We start from the raw sequence: 22,275 nt of genomic DNA on the forward strand, positions 1-22,275 counted from the left end.
GCATATGTAATGATCACAGCGATGATAATAGCATTTAGCCCTTACTACGTGCCAGTTTGAAGAACTCTACGTATATCGACTAACGTGATTCTAAAAGTAGCCCAGTGATCTCTCTTCATTGTTGAGGAAAGAGGCAGAGTGAGGTTAAGTAACAGCCACGAGGTGGTGGAACCAGGATTCAAATACAGGCAGTGTGATTGCAGAGTTTATGCTCTTAAGCAAGACCCTTAAGCAAGACGTGGGCAGGACAGGGTATTGTTTCTAATAGTGTAAAGCTGGAAACAACCCACGTCCATTATTAGTGGAATACCTGAGTCACCGATGTTACATCCATCTTACCAAAATGAGGTCAATCCAGATGAACTGACTCAGAAAGAGCTCCAAAGACATATTGTAGGGAAAATGGCAGGCGGATGGGGGGCGGGCAGGAGGGAAGCAGTTCTTGGTATAATACATATAATATGATTCCATGTATGGTTCCTTAAATTTCATATTTGTAATTGGATATATGTACAAGTATAGAAAAAGGGTGGAAGGACTTTAGAGACATCAGTCTGTACTAGTTGTAACCTTTGTTTCTTTTTAATTTTTTTTTATAAAGATTTTTATTTATTTGGCAGACAGAGATCAGAAGTGGGCAGAGAGGCAGACAGAGAGAGAGATGGGGAAGCAGGTTCCCTGGTGAGCAGAGAACCCGACGCAGGGCTCGATTCCAGGACCCTGAGATCATGACCTGAGCCGAAGGCAGAGGCTTTAACCCACTGAGCCACCCAGGTGCCCCTAGTTATAACCTTTGGGCAGGACAGTGGTATTGGGGATGGGTGGTGTTTGTAAAAGGGAAATTTCAATGTTTTACCCTATATAATTCTGAAGGACTTAAATGTTTTGAAATAAAATGTATTTATGTACTAGAAGAACAGCCTTTCAAAGAGGGAAAATGATACAGTTTAAAAATAGAAGGCCATCTTGGCCAGCAGTCCAATCAACCCTTTCACATCACAGATACGGAAATTGCGGTGTGAAGGAGTAGAATGCATATGCAGCGGCCGAGCTGAGCTAGAGCCTGCCAGCCCCCCTCCTGCCCCTGCGTTCTCTGTGTTGCACCATTTTGCTTTCACCCTGGGGGAAACCTTTGAAAACAAGCTAAGCTCTATCTTTTTTTTTTTTTTTTTAAGATTTTATTTATTTGACAGAGATCACAAGTAGGCAGAGAGGCAGGCAGAGAGAGAAAGGAGGAAGCAGGCTCCCCGCTGAGCAGAGAGCCCGATGCGGGGCTCAATCCCAGCATCCTGAGACCATGACCCGAGCCGAAGGCAGAGGCTTTAACCCACTGGGCCACCAGGTGCCCCATAGCTAAGCGCTATCTTAATGTGATCTCACATTTATGTTTTATTTCAGAGTTTCATAATCATCTGGCCTTTAAAAAGTTTTGGAGGGTATATAATGTCAGTCATTCGATCAACAATTATTTATTAAATCACATAATTAGAGAGTACTAATTAGATGCTCATTGTTTTATGTCAGGTACTGCGCTAGGCCTGGAAGGACCGTGGGGTTTTTTGTTTGTTCGTTTTTATGTCAGGTTTTTACTTAAATTCTAGTTTGTTTGGAAGTATAATGTTGGTCAAGTTAAAAAAAAAAAAGCAGTTGTTGCCCTCAAGAATTCTGGACACATGTTCACCACATAAACATGTATGGATTAACCGAAATGCAAAGCCGTGCCTGCTGGAAGAAAATGCACAAAAATATTGATGGCATTAGGAGTGTTAGGGTGTTTTATGCGGTTCTTTACAGATTTCCATGTTTTCCTTTTTCCAGAAGTTTCCAATTTGCGTGTAATTCTTCCACACTCAGAAAAATGTATTTTAAAGAATCAAGTAGTAGCACTTTGTCTGCTTCTGAAGCACGTGGAATTACATGGCAAGGGAAGAAGGTCATTATAGTGGAGGAAATGAAATGTTTCGGGGGTAGGGGAGGAGAAAAGGCTTGGGCAAGCTGTTCTCTCCCTGACACTAAACTGTAATTCTATGGCATTCTCAGAGAAAAGGCTTCTTAAAGGGCACTGAATAGAGGTGGGAGACACCTTTTGTCACACTCAGGGAACATCAAGCTGTATACTTCAGGGGAGAGGGCGCTGGAAGCCAGGTACACACTCGCAGGTCAGTCCTCAGGCTTTGGAGATAGGCCCTGGGCTGTGCAACCTTGAGAAATATACTTGCCTCTCTGAACTTGTTTCTCTGTCCATAAATGGGAAGAAGATCAATATCATACCATTGGGTGGTTATGAGAATTAAATGTGATAATATATGTAAGAAGAGGGACGCCTGGGTGGCTCAATGGGTTAAAGCCTCTGCCTTCGGCTCAGGTCATGATCCCAGGGTCCTGGGATCGAGCCCCACATCGGGCTCTCTGCTCAGCAGGGAGCCTGCTTCCCCCCTCTCTCTCTTCCTGCCTCTCTGCCTACTTGTAATCTCTGTCTCTCTCTGTCAAATACATAAATAAAATCTTTAAAAAAAATACGTAAGAAGCTCAAAACCAAAAACAGAATTAAAAAAAAAACAAACAAACAACTCAGAACCATGGTTGGCACAGAGCAGTGCTTAGTAAATGTGAACTCTTGCCTGCTGCAGAGTTCAACAGCAGGACCTGATTCTTATTCCCTTGACCATCCCCTCACGCCCACACATAGTCCACGCACATACATGATTTTGCACACTAAAAACACAGTCCAGGACAGAGAGAAAATGTCATCAATACTATTTCAGGCAGTCATACAAGTTAGTTAATTTTCCTAACAATCGGACCAGAAATAGAACAACCCGACATATTAAAATATAATAATAGAGAATGACCCCCATGACATTTCTTTTCACATTATTGCTTAGGGGTCCTCTATGTCCAGAGAAACAGGTCTTAGGACATGTGGCTGGCTCAGGTGGAAGAGCTTGTGACTCTTGATCTCGGGGCTGTGAGTTCAATTCCCACACTGGGTGTGGAGATTATTAAAAAAATTAAACTTAAAAAAAGAAAATAAAGGAAATAGGTCTTAATATTTTACTCTATCCATTGCTTTATTTTTCAAATTCTTAAAAGGAACCAATAATGGAAGGACTCTGGAGAAAAGTGGCCACGTGGTAATAATGTAAGAAGGGTTAGTCCTGCGTGCCAGGGCGTCCAAAAAAGCAGAGGCTTGGATACTCCCCTGACATGGGAACAGCAGAACCGTCTAATTTGAAGAGACCACATGGGCCCAGACAGGGAGGATACCCACGGCACCCATGAGGACGTAACCCTCACTCATTGTCCAGCACCGGAAGTTTGGGGTTTCAGCACTTTGTTGCTTTGAAGAACCATTTGTAAAAGACTCTTACCTTTGTGTAATAATGCAGCACCTGCTAGATTTTGAAGGATAGTAAAACAATGCATTAAACCTACAGTGGAATCATAAGATCACTTTCCAACAAGTCACTGACTGCTAAAAGTGTTCTTGGAATCTCGAAGGAAGCCAGACTGGGTCCAAAGTGAGCAAAAACAAGAAACAGAAAGAAGGAAAGCCAGAGCCCTGATCCAACTCTTCCTGAAGCTTGGAACCATTTCTGGACTCTTCAGTTAAATGGGCCAATTTTTTTTTTATCATGAAAAAACTGTATTTAGATTTAGCCAGCTGGACTCAGTTTAGATGATCCCAATTTTGTTGGCAACATCCAAAGCATCATAGTCAGGGGCCAGCCGAATGTATGCCTTCTTCTCTCCATCAGGCCTGATTAAGGTGTTGACCTTGGCTACATCAATGTCCTAGAGCTTCTTCACAGCCTGTTTGATCTGGTGCTTGTTGGCCTTGACATCCACAATGAACACAAGTGTGTTGTTGTCTTCTATTTTCTTCATGGCTGACTCAGTAGTCAGGGGGAACTTGATGATGGCATAGTGATCAAGCTTGTTTCTCCTGGGGGCGCTCTTTCGAGGGTATTTGGGCTGCCTTCGGAGACGCAGAGTCTTGGGTCGTCGGAACGTAGGTGATGTGCGGATCTTCTTTTTTTTGGTGACTGTGGACGCCTTTCTTGCATCTTTCTTGCACGCCTTTCAGCACCGCTTTCTTGGCCTTCAAAGCCTTTGCTTTGGCTTCGGCTTTGGGAGGGGCAGGGGCTTCCTTCTTAGCCTTTTTAAAAAACAACCATATATTAATGAAGCAAACAGGTCTTCCGTAGAACAAGTGAGTTTCCTATTCTGGTTTTGAGTCTCAGAACCAAATTTGTGGACCATGAACTGATGCAGAGTCACACTAGAGTTTTTACACTGATATGTTTGTTCCCTATCATTAGCAATTCCAAATTCTATTCATTTTGGAATACTTCTTAACTCAGATTTGCTTACTATATATTTAAAAATCGAAGCTGTGAGTATGTTTTACTGGTGAGCACAGTCCGTAAGTCAGTTTAGTGGTTGGAGGTTTGGAAAGCTCACCAAGCCCAGGACTCAGTGCTGGGGGAGATGTGCTGGAACACTTGGCCGACCTGGGGCTCCTGCCAGATGGGGGGTGGCTGAGGGAGCAAACACTGACCCAAGGAGTCACTCACCCACCTTTCTGCTGTGGATTTGTTGCTGGAAAGAACATATCAAACCTTGAGGAAAGGGGAAATGAGCTACATTTCGGATAAGGAACTGTTTGACTTCAACAGGATTTCTCCGTGCCCTTCTCTTTGATCTCAGAGAGAATAAGAGGAAAGAAACGGGCTCATGGAGGGGTAAATGAGAAGAGCAGCCATGACTTTGCCTCGTGAATGTCAAGAAACTCTAGTTCCTGAATAATGGAATGCTGCTAACTGGCTTTTGTCTGTTTAGAGTTAAAAAACCTCCTTTAGGCAGCCCAGGGAAGAATATAGAAACAGAGAATTGGAAAACTCCAGCAAGGATAGTTCAAAGCAGTTTCCAATTTGACTTAGAAATGTAATTCATGGGGGCGCCTGGGTGGCTCAGTGGGTTAAAGCCTCTGTCTTCGGCTCAGGTCATGATCGAGCCTGCATCGGGCTATCTGCTCAGCGGGGAGCCTGCTTCTTCCTCTCTCTCTGCCTGTGATCTCTATCTGTCAAATAAATAAAATCTTAAAAAAAAAGAAAAGAAATGTAATTCATTTTATCTCGTAGCCGTGAAAAGTTAATGCCTTTCTAAAAAACCTAGAATCAGAGGATAACTAATGGACTACAAAAAATGGAATGGTTTGAGTGATTTGGGATGGCTTGGGACACACACCCCCTCCTTGATATAAAACAACTGGAAGTTCCATTGCGTTCATAATCTAGTGCATCTTTCCAGCCAAGAACTGAACACACCCCGCAGATTGGTCTAGGCTTCTTTTCTTGCCTTGTCTCCAGCTTAACTTTCTTTATCCCATACCTTTTGTACCATTTCTTTTCTTTTTTTTTTTTTAAAGATTTTATTTATTTATTTGACAGAAAGAGATCACAAACAGGCAGAGAGGCAGGCAGAGAGAGAGGAGGAAGCAGGCTCCCCGCTGAGCAGAGAGCCTGATGCCGGGCTCGATCCCAGAACCCTGGGATCATGACCTGAGCCAAAGGCAGAGGCTTTAACCCACTGAGCCACCCAGGTGCCCCTCTTTTGTACCATTTCTTATCTTTGGGCTTTGGTTTAAGCTGCTCCATTCCTGCTTGGAATTCCCTCATCCTCTCCCTCCCCCTAGTATCTGCCCATCAAATTCATACTTTTTTTTTTTTAAGGCATAGTTCCAAACTGACATACCCCAAGTGCCTCAGAAAGGCAGGAAAGAATTTCACTGTTCTTAGTATTCCTGTAGTGTTTTGTGTGTACTGATATTGTACACTTACTGCTGGCTGTCTTGTATCACAGTTATTTATGTGTTTATCTTCCACGCTTGGTTACCTGCTCAGAATGCAAGGACCATGCCTCTTTCCACCTTTGAGCCTCCATCTACGCACTTTGCCCATAATGTATAGCTCATAAATTCAGTGCATTCCTGTTTTCTTATAGTATTTATGTACTACCCATAATAATAGCTCACTTTTAGTCATTCAAGGACGGTTTTGAAAGCTCTGCATTTATCAACTCATTTAAAACACACAACACTGCTATGGGGTAGGTTACCATTATTATCCACAGTTGACAGTTGATGATACATGTTACAATCAATTGCCCAAGGTCACACCGCTAATAAGTAGCAGACAGGGATTGGAATCTAGAAAGTCTGGTTCCACAGTCAGGCTCTTAACCACTAAGATGTATGTGTGCATGTGTGGATGTTGTATACATGATCATCATTATTCTTTATTATTATTATTAAATTCTTTTGGAGAAATCAAAGACTTTGGTAAGTCACACATGACGTGAAATTCTAGAGGTCTGACATCATAAGTACTAGATTAGGAGAATTTGACTGAACATGAGTAAATCCATTGACTTTGGAGGCCGTTGGAATGGCTATTTCTTTCATTTTTAGTCTGCCCAGCATTTTCTGATCACTTTTGCTACATCAAAAAATCTCTAGACTTAGGAGTCCTGCCTCCCCAAGAGAGAAACCCAGAAAATTCAATTCCTTGGGATCCTTTGCAGCGAGCTCATAGGCATGTGAGACTTTATCTCCGAACTTGTACAAGGAAATAAACTGAGAGGAAACCATCTATTTTGCAGGTAAGGGTGGAAGTAGAGGGGACAGCTGTGGTCCTAAGGTTGGTTTCCCATGTAGGAAATAGCTATGGTGCTGGCCAGCAGTATGGACACTCTAAAGAAGGGCCATGGTGAGCCCTCCATGGTAGGGGAGAGCAAGGCCAACAGGTTCCTCATCAGACCATTCCTGCACGATGGATTTCATTGTTGCTCCTGGAAGTGTCACATCAATTCACATGTTTTCTCCTGTCCTCCCACTGATTCTGTGAGCTATCCTGTGATATTATGATTTTTAATAAGAAATATATATTTGGTTTTCGTCCAGTGATGAGAGTGGAAAAAAGTCTTTTGTTATGCTAAAAGGCAACTTTTGGAAAGACCCTAAGAATGGGGCTGGTCTGAGAAATTACAGGGCTGGAGTGTCCAGTATGTGCTACCCCCACATCCCCCACCCAACCCCATCCTGAGGAAGGGAGAGGGGCTGGAGATTGAATTCCATCACTGGTGGCCATCTGTTTAATCAATAATGCCCATGTAATGATGCCTCCATAGAAACCCAGAAGGATGGGGTTTGGAGAGCTTCTGAGTTGGTGAATACTTGGAGAGAACATGTGGGGAGAACGACAAGATCAGACAGTGTGGAAAATCCATGCCCCCTTCCCAAATACCTGACCCTGTGCATCTCTTCCTTCTGGTTGTTCCTGTTCCCGTGTATCCTTTTATGTAAACTGAAAATCTAGCAAATAAAATGTTTCTTTGAGTTCTGTGAGCTGCTCTAGCAAATTAATCAAACTTGAGAAGGGAGTCATGTGCTCCATGGCACAGGGGACAACGTGGACTTGTGACAGTGGGCAGTGTTGCAGGACTGAGTCTTTAGCCTGTGGGATCTGACACCATCTCCAGGTAGATAGTGTCAGAAGTGAGTTGATTGCTTGGTGGTGTTAAAGAAAACAAACACACATTGGATGCCTAGTACCCTTTGTTTTTCTTTTATAGATTTATCAAGGTCTAGTTGACATACTATCAAGCTCACCTGTTTTAACCCAGTATTCTTGAGAAACTTCTTTTAACCAACTGCTTAAATATCCAGAGTCAGCATCTGTTGTTTGTAACTAAAAACTCTGATGGAGTTCTTTATAATCATGAGGTCATATGGCATTTTCTTTGGGATGTTTTCTTGCCAGTTGTACTACCATCATTATCTATCAGTCTCTCTTACTTAATTCGTTCAGTTGGATTTCTTAGGCACACTTTATCACACTCTTGATATGTTTTTAAATTAAAGAATATCATAAAAATAGTTTAAGTCAACATTAAAGTAAATTCTCTTTCAAGGACCTCCACCTAACTGACCTACCTGATGTCCATAGAATTAACTCTTATAGCGATGTAGCTTCTCTATTGTGCTTAGAATGTTTGTCCTCAGACCTTTTTTTTTTTTTAAGATTTTTTATGTATTTATTTGACACAGAGAGACACAGCGAGAGAGGGAACACAATCAGGGGGAGTGGGAGAGGGAGAACCAGGCTTCCCGCTGAGCAGGGAGCCTGATGTGGGGCTCCATCCCAGGACCCTGGGATCTTGACCTGAGCTGATGGCAGATGCTTAACGACTGAACCACCCAGGTGCCCCAAGTCCTCAGACCTTTACATGCCCATTTTTATGCCCATTTTTTTGGTTTGTTTATTGTTTAACCCACATCTAATTCGACAACTAAATAATTTCAGTAAGGGATTAGACCTAACTGTTTTCAGGACATTTAACTTAGTTTTCACAGAAAGAATATTCTTTCTTTTCACTCATATTTTATTGACTTATGTAGGTTTTTTTTTTTTTTGAAGATTTTTATTTATTTATTTATTTAGAGAGTGAATGTAAGCAGGGGGATGGGCAGCGAGAGGGAGAGGAGAGAGAGAATTTCAAGCAGACTCCTTGCTGAGAGGAGAGCTCGATGCAGGATTCAAACTCACCACCCTGAGATCATGACCTGAGCTGAAATCAAGAGTCGACTCAACCAGCTGAGCCACCCAGGCACCCTGACTTATGTAGTTTTAAAAATGAAATTATGTAATAAGACAAATACAGATGAAAATGTCACAGTGAAATGTTACCAATCAGGAAACCCATTCTTGGAGGCCACTCCTGCCTAATGTCCTTGTGATATAATATTAGATACTGCATACCTCCTGAGAGAGCTAAGGCTGTCCCTCTATCAGTGCGGGAAGCTATGATAGCTCCCCAGGGGAGTCTTGCTTTTCAGCAAAAGAGAAGCTGAAGACTGAGGAGCCTGACGCAGTTCAGGCCTTTAACTGAGAATTGACAATACAGCAAAGAATGGAGAGTCTCATCCCTTATGAATTTGGTATCTGTGTGACAAGAAGATTAAATCAGAAATGATAAACGGTTGAGTTTTTATGTTGTCTTTTTTTTTTCCTGAGTCTCAGGAAGTCTTAAATCATTTTGTCTAAAAACCTTGTGTAAAATTGGGACCGGAACAAATTCAAGACAATAAGACAAGGATTGTATTTTCAAATAGTATTTTAAAAAATACCATTTATTTTTATTTATTTATTTAGACAGTGTGTGTGAGCAGGGGGAGGGACAGACGGAGAGGGAGAGAACTTCAGGTAGACCACACTGAAGTGTGGAGTTCGATTCCATAACCCCGAGATCTTGACCTGAGCTGAAACCAAGAGTCCATTACTTAACTGACTGAGCTGCCCTCAAATGGTATTTTTTTTTAAAGATTTTATTTATCTGATAGAGATCACAAGTAGGCAGAGGCAGGCAGAGAGAGAAGGGGGGAAGGAGACTCCCTGCTGAGCAGAGAGCCCGATGTGGGGCTCAATCCCAGGACCCTGAGATCATGACCTGAGCTGAAGGCAGGGGCTTAACCCACTGAGCAACCCAGGCACCCTCAAATGGTATTTTTAAGAAAAATCTAATGATGCCTTTTCAGCATTCAGAACTCAACCTGAATCCCACCATACACAGTTGTACCACTGTGAGCAAAAATCCAGGTCCTAAAAGAGGTTAAGAGAATAAATACTTCATGGAAGTTGTTTTTAGCCAGAAAGTAGACACGATCAGACAATGGCGCATGGTTGCGGTATTTTTCGAATCTGAGCTAAATTCAGCATGGTGTGTTACCAAGCTCAATTTACTCAGCACAGAATGTTCCAATTCACAAGGAGGTGTGGGGAAGAGCCTCAGTTCACTTCACTTGCCACTGGAAATTTTGGAGGAAGACTAAGTTTAAAAGTTATTTTTCTCATTCTACAGTTTACTTTTGGTTTTTAAGGACTCCGTGGCCTCTCAGGACATCAAGGCAAAGCACGCTTGTTTTTGCTGTGAAGTGACAGTAACTGACGGGTGGTTTTTCTAAAGACGCAGTATAAGGTTGCATAACAGCAAGCTGTTAGACATAGACTGTCGATTAACCCCTACTCAAGGTCTGATGTTTAACTTCTCGAAGTAAACATTTGCAGGTCACAGCAGTGACTGTGTAGGTTTTACATATCCCTTCAGGTGAGCAGGTGAAAGTAGTGATGGTAAACCACACATTTGCTCAATGTATCTGTTCCCTGTGTTTAAGAATTGAATGTGAATTAGAATGATAAAGGAAATCAGTCTCTTAGCTTCTAAATTATAAACTCATAATCATTTCAAGAAAAATATATATAATTTTATGAATTCAGGGTGGAACTGTGGTTTTTGAAATTTAAGAGTTTTGCGGCAGAAAACAACAAAATCTTTAAAAAGTTTCAGAAAACATCCTTACGTTGGTTTTTTTTTTTTTTTTTTTTAATTCCAGGACACAGTAGGAATCCAAACATTCTAGTAGTTGCTAGATCTCTGGAAATAATTACCTACCAAGAGATTAACACCTCTCAACTAGTTAGTGGCCCAGCTGTACGCTATTGTTTGCTGGTAAAGGAGCTATTCATTCATGGAGCTGAACCCACCAAACCAAACAAAGGGACTCTTGGTGGCTATTCAGGTAACTCCAAGCCAAGAAAAAAGGGTTGCCTCACTTCCTCAAGACTGAACTTTTGATCAGTGCTGTGTGGTCAAGCTAAAAAGTTTGTGGGTTTTTTTTTTTTTAATTTTATTTAATTTTATTTTTCTTCAGTGATCCAAAATTCATTGTTTATGCACCACACCCGGTGCTCCATGCAATACGTGCCCTCCTTAATACCCACCACCGGGTTCACCCAAGCCCTTACCCCCTTCCCCTCCGAAACCCTCAGTTTGTAGTTTGACGGAATTTTAAACAAGGTTTTAATGGCATTTTGGAAGCCAGCAGCGAATAGCCTCCAGTAAGGAAGCAGGATAACAAGACAGATTGAGTCAGGAATTTATTAAGGAAATTTGGCTCATTACTACACTGTGCATAGATCTCTTTCTGACATCTACTGTCAAGGCTGGTGAATATTTTACAAATAATAATAAATTATTCACTTCAGCAAATCAGAGGATGTAAAATGGGTCTTATTCATAACTTTCAAGTTTTTTGTAATTACAGTGAGGTTGAGTTTGCAAGATGCTGGGGTACAAGAGAGAAAAGATTGACAAACCCCTGTTCCTGTGGACCTTGTATGCCATTGGTGGAGACAGACTGTAAATATCTTTTTAAAATGTATTTTTACAAGTTGTGATGAGTGTTTTGAAAGAAAGAAAGTACTGAGAAGAAAATAACAGAGGGAAATTAATTAAATAGGCTGATTAGGGAAGTCCTTTTTGAGCTGGGGACTATTATTTATTTTTTATTTTATTTATTTTTTAAGATTTTATTTATTTATTTGACAGACAGAGATCACAAGTAGGCAGAGAGGCAGGCAGAGAGAGAGAGGAGGAAGCAGGCTCCCTGCCGAGCAGAGAGCCTGATGTGGGGCTCGATCCGAGGACCCTGGGATCATGACCTGAGCCGAAGGCAGAGGCTTTAACCCACTGAGCCACCCAGGCGCCCCAATAAAGTGAGGTTTTAAAACAAGTAAATAATATTTGAAGTCACAGAGATGGATGGGTTCACCGAGAGAACATATGGATATTGGGGAGAAAAGAAAGGCCTCAGGAAGGACTTCCAAGGAGTTCCCATGTTGAGAAATGGGATAGAAGGGTTAGGGGGAGCTGGCAAAATAAATCAAGAAAGACCTACCTTGGAATATGAGCAACGTCAGCGGAGTTGACTGTTCCAAGAACGACTGGGCAAAGTGTTTCAAGCAGGGAAAAGCCATGTTAAATACAGTTGAAAAACTGAGCATAATGAGAATAGAAAATTACCCATCTGGCACCATGGAGGTCTTTGGCAATCTTGACATGGGTGTTTAAGTGCAGCTGAAGGGACAAAAGCTAGATTAAACCCTAGAATCCAGAAATTCCACCCCTCAGTTACTGGAAACAAGAAATTCTTGCATGAGCACCCCAAGAGAGACTCCTATAGAAGATGGTCATAACTGCTTTGTTCACTGGGGCAAATGACTGGAAATGACCCAAGTTTGCATCCTTAGAAGAATAAGAAAATAAGGGGCGCCTGGGTGGCTCAGTGGATTAAAGCCTCTGCCTTCAGCTCAGGTCATGGTCCCAGGGTCTTGGGATGGAGCCACGCATTGGGCTCTCTGCTCAGCAGGGAGACTGCTTCCCTCTCTCTCTCTCTCTCTCTCTCTCTCTGCCTGCCTCTCTGCCTACTTGTGATCTCTGTCTGTCAAATATATAAATAACATCTTTTAAAAAAAGAATAAGAAAATAAATTGTGCTGCACTCATGGAATAGAATAGTATAGAGTAATAAGAGTGATTTCTTCAATGTGGGTAAATCATGTTGATTGGGGGAAAAAGGCATCGGAAAAAAGTATGATTCCATTTATAAAGAGATTAGAAATACATTGTTTAATGATTTCAGCTGAGGTCATGATCTAGGGGTCTTGGGATTGAGCCCCAAGTCAGGCTCTATGCTCAGTTGGGAGACAGCTTGAAGATTCTTTCTCTCTCTCTCTTTGCCCCTCCTCCTGTTCACACTCTCTATATCTCTCTGAAATAGATAAATAAATCTTTAAAAATATAGATCTAATAGCTTTTTTATTCTTTAAATTTTTAAAGAGATTTTATTTATTTATTTGAGAGAGCCCAAGCTTTGGGTGGGAGGGTGGTGGCAGAGGGAGAAGCAGACTCCCCACCGCGTGGGGAGCACAATGGGGGGCTAAAGGCAGACGCTGAACCAAACTGAGCCACCCAGGAACCCCCAATATCTTTTTTAAAAAATGTGAATTATCCAATTGTCCCAAGATCATTTACTGAATAGTTCATCATTTCCCCACTAGTCTACATAGCTTTTCCCATCACATACCAAGTTCCCAAATAATCATTAATCTGTTTTTTTTTTTTAAAGATTTTACTTATTTATTTGACACAGAGAGAGATCACAAGTAGGCAGAGAGGCAGGCTTGGAGAAGCTCAGTAGCTCCCCGCAGAGCAGAGAGCCCGATGCGGGGCTCGATCCCAGGACACTGAGATCATGATCTGAGCAGAAGGCAGAGGCTTAACCCACTGAGCCGCCCAGGCGCCCCCATTAATCTGTTTTTGATTTTTCTATTTTGTTTTATTGATCTGTTTGTCCCTCTACCCCTGCTTCTGAGTTTGAATTTCTATAGCATCAAACTAAATCTTGATAAGCAGTTGGGCAAGTAAAAGAAGGCTTTGTTTTTTAAAGAGAAGTCAAAACACATTATTAGAAGAGAAAGGTATTAAACTGAGAAGGGGCAAAGGCCTTAAAATGCTATACTTTATTCTTCATCCATAAGGGCTCATTATCATTTTCAGTATTCAGAGGAGAATGAACAACATGCTTTCTCTGAGCAAGATTTGTTTTGGAACAAACTGGAATATTCGTGTGACAACTAAAACCAACAGAGGAGTCACACTAGACAAGACAGGAACTTGCCCTTTTGTATCTGAGGCGTTCATGCAGAGTCTTAATCTTCTTCCGAGCTCTGATCAGAAATTGGTTCAGGTTTTTTATGAAGTGAGCAGATGTTAAGTAAATCACCTAGGTGAGGTTCTTACTTTTTATCTGAAATCCGTAAGTACTACTTAATGAAGAATATGCCAAGCCATAATTAGGAGTAACAGAGATATTCTGTTTTGAAAGATTTCTAAATTAATAGAACTTATGACTTTCATTAGTGGTTCTTTTTTTTTTTTTTTAAAGATTTTATTTATTTATTTGACAGATAGAGATCACAAGTAGGCAGAGAGAGAGAAAGGAGGAAGCAGGCTCCCTGCTGAGCAGAGAGCCCGATGCGGGGCTCGATTCCAGGACCTTGAGAGCATGACCCGAGCTGAAGGCAGAGGCTTTAACCCACTGGGCCAACCAGGCACCCCCCATTAGTGGTTCTTTTAAAAGTCTCACAAATATCTCACATCTGATCTGTATTTGAACAAGTAAATCACTCTTGTAAGCATAATTTTTTAAATGATAGTGGTAGTTTTATGACAAGTTAGTATATTATAAACTAATAAACATAGGATAGATTTGGAAAACTAAGGCCAGAAAGTCACCCAATACGTATCCAAATTCCAAAGTACATCCATGTTGTAGCATGCTCTGAATTTCCTTCCTTTTTTGGGCTGAATAATTTCATTGTATGCATGTATCACATTTTGTTTACTCATTCATCTGTTGATGGATGCTTGGGTTTTTTCTTTTACATTTTACTTATTCATTCAACTGTTGATGAACACTCGGATTTTTTCTATCTTTTCTTCTACCTGTTTCTTCTTTTCTATTGTCTATCTTCTGTGGCCATTGTGAATAATGCTGCTGTGAATATTGGCATACAAATATATTTTCGAATCTGCTTTCAATTATGTTAGGTATATTCCCAGAAGCAGAATTGCTGGATCATATGGTAATTCTATTTTTAACTTTTTAAAGAAACTCCATATTGTTTCCAAAAGCAGCTGCACCGTTTTAAATTCCTATGAAAAATGCACAGGGTTGCAACTTCTCCACATCCTTACCAACACTTACTATTTTCTGGTTTTGTTTTGTTTTGTTTTATTGTTTTTTAAAGATTTTATTTATTTATTTGACAGAGATCACAAGTAGGCAGAGAGGCAGGCAGAGAGAGGAAGAGAAGCAGGTTCCCTGCTGGGCAGAGAGCACAATGTGGGGTTTGATCCCAGGACCCTGGGATCATGACTTGAGCGGAAGGCAGAGGCTTTAACCCACTGAGCCACCCAGGTGCCCCTCATTTTGTTTTTGTTTTTGCTTTGTAATAGGTATCCTAATGGGTATTAATTATGATTTTGATTTGCATTTCCATAATGATTAGTGATGTTGAGTAACTGTTCATCTTTTAAGGTTTTTTTTTTTAAAGATTATTTATTTATTTATTTATTTGACAGACAGAGATCACAAGCAGGCAGGGGGGGGCAGGAAGCGGGCTCCCTGCTGAGCAGAGAGCCCAATTGGGGCTCTCGATCCCAGGACCATGGGACCATGACCTGAGCGGAAGGCAGAGGCTTTAAACCCAGTGAGCCACCCAGGAACCCCCATCTTTTAAGGTTTCTAATACAATTCATGACTTTTACTTCTTCCCAGGTAATGGAAGGACCTGAGAACTTTTGATTTCAATTTTCCTCTTACTGCCTATGTGCTCCTATCATTGTGTAATTTAATTCTACATATACTTTAAAATTCCATGAGGCATTATTATTGTTTTGTAAAGTGACTTTTGATTTGTTTTCCTGAAAATAAGAGCTAAGAAACATGTGCTGTGCCACATTTGCTGTTTGTTCTCAGATCCATTTTTTTCTGTTCCCCTACTTTTCACAGGGATTGCATTTCCCAGGCTCCCTTGCTAACTGATCCCATTAGGTTCCTACAAATGGGAGGCACTGGCAAAAGACTGGAAGGTAGCATAAAGGGAGAAGTCAAGCCATTTTTCTGCTTCTCACTCTGCTTCAGGTGATCTCTCCATCAGTCACTGTGCCTTCTCTGTGGTTGTAGGTCCTACTCGGTGCCCCTCTCCCTGGCATCCAAGCACCCATTGGGCACTTCCTACTGTGGTTCTATCCCCCTGCTGCATGGTCTTGCCCTGTAAGCTCTGATAAGAACTCCTCATTCCATCGCCCCTGCTAATACCTGGGCGGCCACCCTACCCCTACGAGGCTTTCCAGGGCCTTCCTCACTTACATAACCAATCTCTGTATTAAGGTCCTTTTGTTCATAGTTCTGAGAATAGTTCCGATTTCCTGACTGGACCCTCTTATTACACTCTATAAAATACATTCGTTCACCAAGGTTTAGCATTAAGAAGCTGTTACCTAGTTGTCCTGAGCAGAGATCCAAAACGAGAAATGCAATTAGCAGTGTGTTGATTTTAAGTCTTGAGAATGGTGTGGATTGATTTTCATTCTATTATAAACCTTGGAAGCCGCAAATCAATGTTTGCCAAATAGGAAGAAATAAAAACTTTGGTATTTAGGGGAAGGAAATGTTATTTTTAAGAATCTAAGTTACCTATTTAAAACAATAGAATGCTTAAAAAAGAAAACCTTAAGAATATATAAAAATAAGCCAGTTTCCTCTGAAATACTGCATTATTTCCTTTATGAAAAAAATCAGTCACTACCTATTTAGAAAATTAAAATATTCAATTGTTTTTAAAACAAATGTAAATTTATCAAGTTTAAAATTTTTAATTTAAAGTAGATAATAAAAAATCATGAGGCACCTGTTATGTGCTAGGCAAGTATTATGAGACATACAGGATGAATAATGACAATTCAAAAGACAAAACAAAATGCTGGAAGAAAAAAATGTACATATCTGGAAATCCATGTATAAGATTAGCCATCATTTAAGTTAAATTTATTTATTTATTTAAGGTTTATTTATTTGAGAGAGAGAGAGTATGTGCATGTGGGGGCAGGGGCAGAGGAAGGGAATCTTCAAACAGACTCCCCGCTAAGTGTGGAGCCCTAAGTGGGGCTTGATCTCATGACCTATGAGATCATGACCCATGAGATAATGACCTGAGCTGAAAGCAAGAGTCAGATGCTTAATGACTGAGTCACCCAACTGCCCCAACTTAAATTAAATTTAACTAACATTTATCTAATACCTATTCTATTTTATCATGGAATCAGAAGGAAGATTTATTATTAGGATACTAGTGACATAATGCTGATTTCATTTTTTACCACTTTCCCTTTTGCTCCCCCCATTCTTGCTACACTGGACTTATTGCTATTCCTTAAACAAGTTACACATGCAGCAAAGACAATGGGAGATCATACATGAAAGTATATAAAATACAAGTATAATATAAAAATAACAAAATATATTAATGATGGGTGCCATGTGTCTTATTTTTTTTTTGGAGAAACAGATATGGAAAAGGACATGGATTTCAGTATGTGTAGACAGATACGAAAATACAGATAAAATACAGATAAATATAAAACACATACATTCTCTAATTTTTGCTTAAAGCAGCAATGCCTCACCCACAATAGCAATGAATATACCAACTGTCCAGAAATTGTCTTCTAAATACTATTATTCTCCACTAAATGGAATCAGGACTCCTTATAAAAATGGCTTATTCAAGAGTTGGTGCAGGGAAAGTAAAAGATGAGACTGGGATATTTTATTATTCCAGACAAAAAATAAGAAACATACAAAGAATGATGGGGACATGCCAAAAGATCACAGAAGTCTATTTGAACAGAGTTCCCATTGGCCAAAATGGGGACCATATGAACAACAGAATGATGCTTTTAACAGGCTGTGAATTCATGAGTCTATTGTAACATAAATTAATAATTGGATAAATTGAAGGTTTGGTGAAACTTTACATTGCTTGGAAGTACCACTTTATAAAATGCTTATTAATGATAAAGAGAAAAAGAGTAACTGAGAAGTAGAGAAGTCTGGTAGCCATCAACTCAAGTGATCAGAGTTACATGGAACAAAAAAAAATTCTGTGTGCTTGGATTGGATGGAAGGAGAACAGAACATTACTCCTGTGATGTTCCTAACAAAGAGTTCAGTAGCTGAGAGCATAAGGAAATCTCACACAAATCCAAATTCAAGGACATGCTACAAAATAACTTGCAAGAAATTCTCAAAAATACCAAGGTCATGAAAGTGAAGGAAAGACTAAGGGACTGTTCGGTACTGAAGGTGTCTAAAGATCCATCACAAATAAACGTAATAGGTGATTCTGGATTGAATCTGTTCCTTATAAAGGAATCTGTTGCCTGTGAAGGGTTAATTGCCTGATTTTGATGGTTGTATTGTGGTAATAAATTCATAAAGTAATTTTACTGTTGGGACATCAAGTCAGAAATTTAACTCCAAATGATTTAGGAAAAAGTTCTTTGTAGGATATTTGCAATTTTTTTCTAAGTTTGAGATGATATCAAGATAATAATGATACAAAGAAAAAGAATGGAATTCTTTCACAATCTTCTGGGTCAGGAATTCAGGCAGGACTTAGTTTTTAGTTAGTGTTGTGTAGCAAAAGCTGGGGTCACTCACTCAGCTACATTCAAATAGAAGTTGTGCTAGAAGTTCCAAGTAGCTTCACTCACTGTCTGGCTCCTATGTGCTCCTCCATGTGTGCCCCCCTGGACCCCTCCACACACAGTGTCCCATCTCTCAGGAGTCTAGCCCAGTCTTCTTTCAGTCTGATAGATGGATTCCCAGAACAAGAGAAAAAACGGCTAGTCCTCTTAAGGTCTTCTCCACCTGGCTGGTGGTCGCATAAGTGTGTTCACTTTGTAAAAATTTAATCAGGCTGTATACTTAAGACTTTATTTTCCTTATACTATGTTCGGCGTACTTCAACAAAAAAGGTAAAAATAACTTATACTTACTGTTTGCAGTGTTCTAATTACACATCCTCCTTTTTTACTTTTTTAGTTAACAACCTCTGATAGGCAAATTCTTCTTGGAATGAAGGTAAGATAGTAACATAATCACATGTATTTGACAACCTTACTTTTTTTTTTTTAAGATTTTATTTATTTATCGGACAGAGAGAGAGATCACAAGTAGGCAGAGAGGCAGGTGGGGGGAGGTGGGGAAGCAGGCTCCCTGCTGAGCAGAGAGCCCAATGCGGGGCTCGATCCCAGGACCCTGGGATCATGACCTGAGCCAAAGGCAGAGGCTTAACCCACTGAGCCACCCAGGCACCCCAACAACCTTACTTTCTAAATATCTCTCAAAATAATCTAGCACATATAAAATGGATATGTTTGCCTATTCCTGGAAAATAAAAACCTATGCCACCTACATATTTCAAGACTCTAGGAATTTTCATTTAGTTAACATAAGCAAGAAAAAGGAGCACCAGCTTGTTGGCAGTTACCTTTAACCATTCTTTCTAGGGAGAACTAGAGAATGGCTTTGACTCATATCCTTTTTGCTTGCTAGGAGAACTGGCTGGCTCACAAATATTTATTAGCCTCCCACTCTGGAGGAAACCTCTTTACAGGTTTGCCCCCAGGGAAAGACGTGCCTGGTCCTGTTCTCAAAGCCACTCAACAAGAGGAAGCCTGCTTGGAAACTTGCTCCAGGGAGATTGTAATCTCTGTAGCCACAGGCTCTGTTCCTGCTCAAAGGAAGGGATCTGAGAATAAGAGAGAGAAATATATTTTAAACAAACCTGGTTAAGATAGATTATAACTGAATGAGCACCAATTTATGGAAAATTTAATGCACGAATTACCCCCTTAATGGAGAACAAAAAGGCTGATGGAAGTTACAAGATTAAAGGTAAAAACATGGAATGCAAAGGTAAGTAATCTAATGTTTCATTTTGTTTTGTTTTTTAATGAGTAGCTAAAAGTAAAAATAAACAAAACGACCAAAAGAAATTTATAAATAGATATGCAGTCAGGGTCACTGAAAAAGAGATGTACAGCTAGATGTATTCTGATAAAATTTACGGATTGCAAAGATAAAGAAATTATATATACTTCAAGAAAGAAAAATATTTATCCATAAAAGAAAGATAATCAGACTGGTAGGTTAGTCCAGATGTCCACAAAGATGTATGAAGTTTTGAAAACAAATATCCTTTGATAGAATTTACAGGTTACGTTTTAAAAGAATGAAGTATTTATTCTGCCTATCCAGAAACATGATCTATCTCTCTATGTGTCATATTGTCTTTGTGTCTTTGAGTAAAATTTTATAGTCTTCTTAATTTGTGTCTTATTTATGTCTTAATAGATTTAATCTTTGGCCTTATATGGGTTATTGTGTGTTTGTTTTGACATTGCTTGTTTATTTTTTTCATTACATTTTTTTTAAAGATTTTATTTATTTATTTGACAGGTAGAGATCACAAGTAGGCAGAGAGAGAGGAGGAAGAAGGCTCCCTGCTGAGCAGAGAGCCCAATGTGGGGCTCGATCCCAGGACCCTGGGATCATGACCTGAGCCGAAGGCAGAGGCCTTAACCCACTGAGCCACCCAGGTGCCCCTTTCATTACATTTTGTAAGTAATATTAGTAGTACATATTGCTAAAAATGATGACCATTTATCTATCCCATTTCAAAATTTATCCTGCATTTTTTCTTATCTTATTGCATTGCTTAGTACCTCTAGGACAGTGTTGATATTATCGGTCTTTTTTTTTTTTTTCCCTGACTTGAATGGGATTGCATTTAATGTTTCATCTTTAAATATGAAGTCTGCCATAGAGTCTGGTAGATCACTTTTATCAGATATATTTGTAGCTTACTAAGGTTGTTTATATTGTGGAATTTTTATTGAATTTTTTTTTTGTCATCTTCTGAGATGATTGCTTTAATGTAACTGTTAATGTGGTGAATTTCATTCCTGGATTCTGTAAAGCTGATGCATCTTTATATTCCAGCAATAAACCTAATTAGGCAAGAGTATTCATGTCTTCATATATTACAGAATCTAATTTGCTACTAATTATTTAGCATTTTTGCATCTTTGTTCATTAGTGAGACTGCCATAATTTTATTTTTGCTGTGCTATAATTGTATTTTAGAACTAAAACCATGTGTATGTTAGATTCATAGAATGGGATGGAAAAATTTTTTAAGCACATGTTCCTGAATAGTTTGTACAACATAAAAATTATTGAAACTGTGAAGAAATTGTGTCATTAATTTTTTGGAGTGGTTCTTTGACAGATTCTAATTTTTTCTAAGGTTTTAATGTATTTATTGTTTCTAAGCCTTCTTGAGTCAAAAATAACATTTATATTTTCCTAGAAAATCATCCATTTCAAATAATTTGTCAAGTTAGTTTTGTGTAGTAGTTAACAATATTATCTAAGAACACCTAATCTTTCTTTAAGCAACTGTGCCCCTTTCTTGTTTTTAGTGGTGTTTAATGATTTGTACTCATTGTTTTCTTGACTGTTTTTACCAAAAATTTTTCTATTTTATTGGTATTTTCAATGAAGTGGTTTTTGTTTTCTCAATTAAGATTACACTTCTGTTTTTGGTTTTGGTTCTCTATCAGTTCTCTCTTAGTTTCTTTGTTCTTATCGATGATTTATATTTACATATTTGGCTATATTTTGCTATATTTTCCTTTAGCTTCTTGAGTGGAATATTTAATACCTGTATTGTATTTTGTTTTAATTTGTAAAAATGTCATCAAGGTAATATATACAAATAGATAAATTATCAAGTAGTATTAGAGGCTTACATCAAGAAATAGTAGCCTTGGTGGTGGGGTGGGGGTTGGCACTGTTTATAAGTGCCAACTGCCATACTTGGCCCCATGGTCCACCCTTGCCAGGTGGCCAGACTGCCATACGCCACCCAAACCACCCCGCCCAACTGGAAGGTTGCAGCCCTTGCCAGAGCAAGGCCAGCCAAAGTGGGAAGGAGCACACAGCATGGGCTCGCCTGGAGAGAGGAGCCCAGGATGGGGGGGGGTGGTGTACACCTCCTAGCAAATTATTGGAACATATATGAGAAATGGCTGCATCCTGTCCTTGTGTGTAATCTGATCTGGCACAGAATGTAGGTGCTCCAGGTGTATCTGCTGGACTACTGACCTGAGGCAGGGACCAGGTACCCTCTAGGGCCCTCTGCTCCCCACCCCTCGGGCCTACCTGGCAGACAGTGCAGTGCCAGCAGGTCTCCACGTGGTGCTTGCACTCGTTGCAGGTGTAAACAGAGCAGTCCTCGCCCTCGGTGCACAGCTCCACCAGTATGCCCATGGTGGACCACTGGACTTTTTGGAGTGGAAAGAACTACCAGAGCTCGTCCCTTGTGAGGATAAAGAAGGCAACTGATAGTCAGGATCAATGGTGTGAGGCAGGGAGTTGACGCCAGGGCAGGTAATCAGAGGGATCGTGGAGAAGACAATCTGACTCTAGAACGAGAGCACTGCCCTGGATCAACAGCAGCAAACAGGTGAGTGGAGCTAAATATCCACAAGGCTGGTGATTCTTGAGTTAGTTTACAACCATACAAGTCCTTACAATACAGCCCTTGCTTTTTCCTGCTCACAAACCTCCGGTCCTTTCTCTGAGAATGACTACAATGGGCCTAAAATCTACATCTTCTTATCTTCTCATTTAGTAATTCCTTCAAAAGAAGAACCATCTAGGTCAGGTAGAGTGCATGGA

General features: G+C 40.1%; 1 pseudogene; it reads right to left on the bottom strand.

Moving 5' to 3' along the window:
• Positions 1-3,659: 3,659 nt before the first annotated feature.
• LOC111150690 lies at positions 3,660-21,864 on the bottom strand (annotated as a pseudogene).
• Positions 21,865-22,275: the final 411 nt, after the last annotated feature.

Source organism: Enhydra lutris, unplaced genomic scaffold, assembly GCF_002288905.1.
Source record: "Enhydra lutris kenyoni isolate GAN:26980312 unplaced genomic scaffold, ASM228890v2 scaffoldscaffold24, whole genome shotgun sequence".
In the NCBI taxonomy this organism is placed as follows: domain Eukaryota; kingdom Metazoa; phylum Chordata; class Mammalia; order Carnivora; family Mustelidae; genus Enhydra; species Enhydra lutris.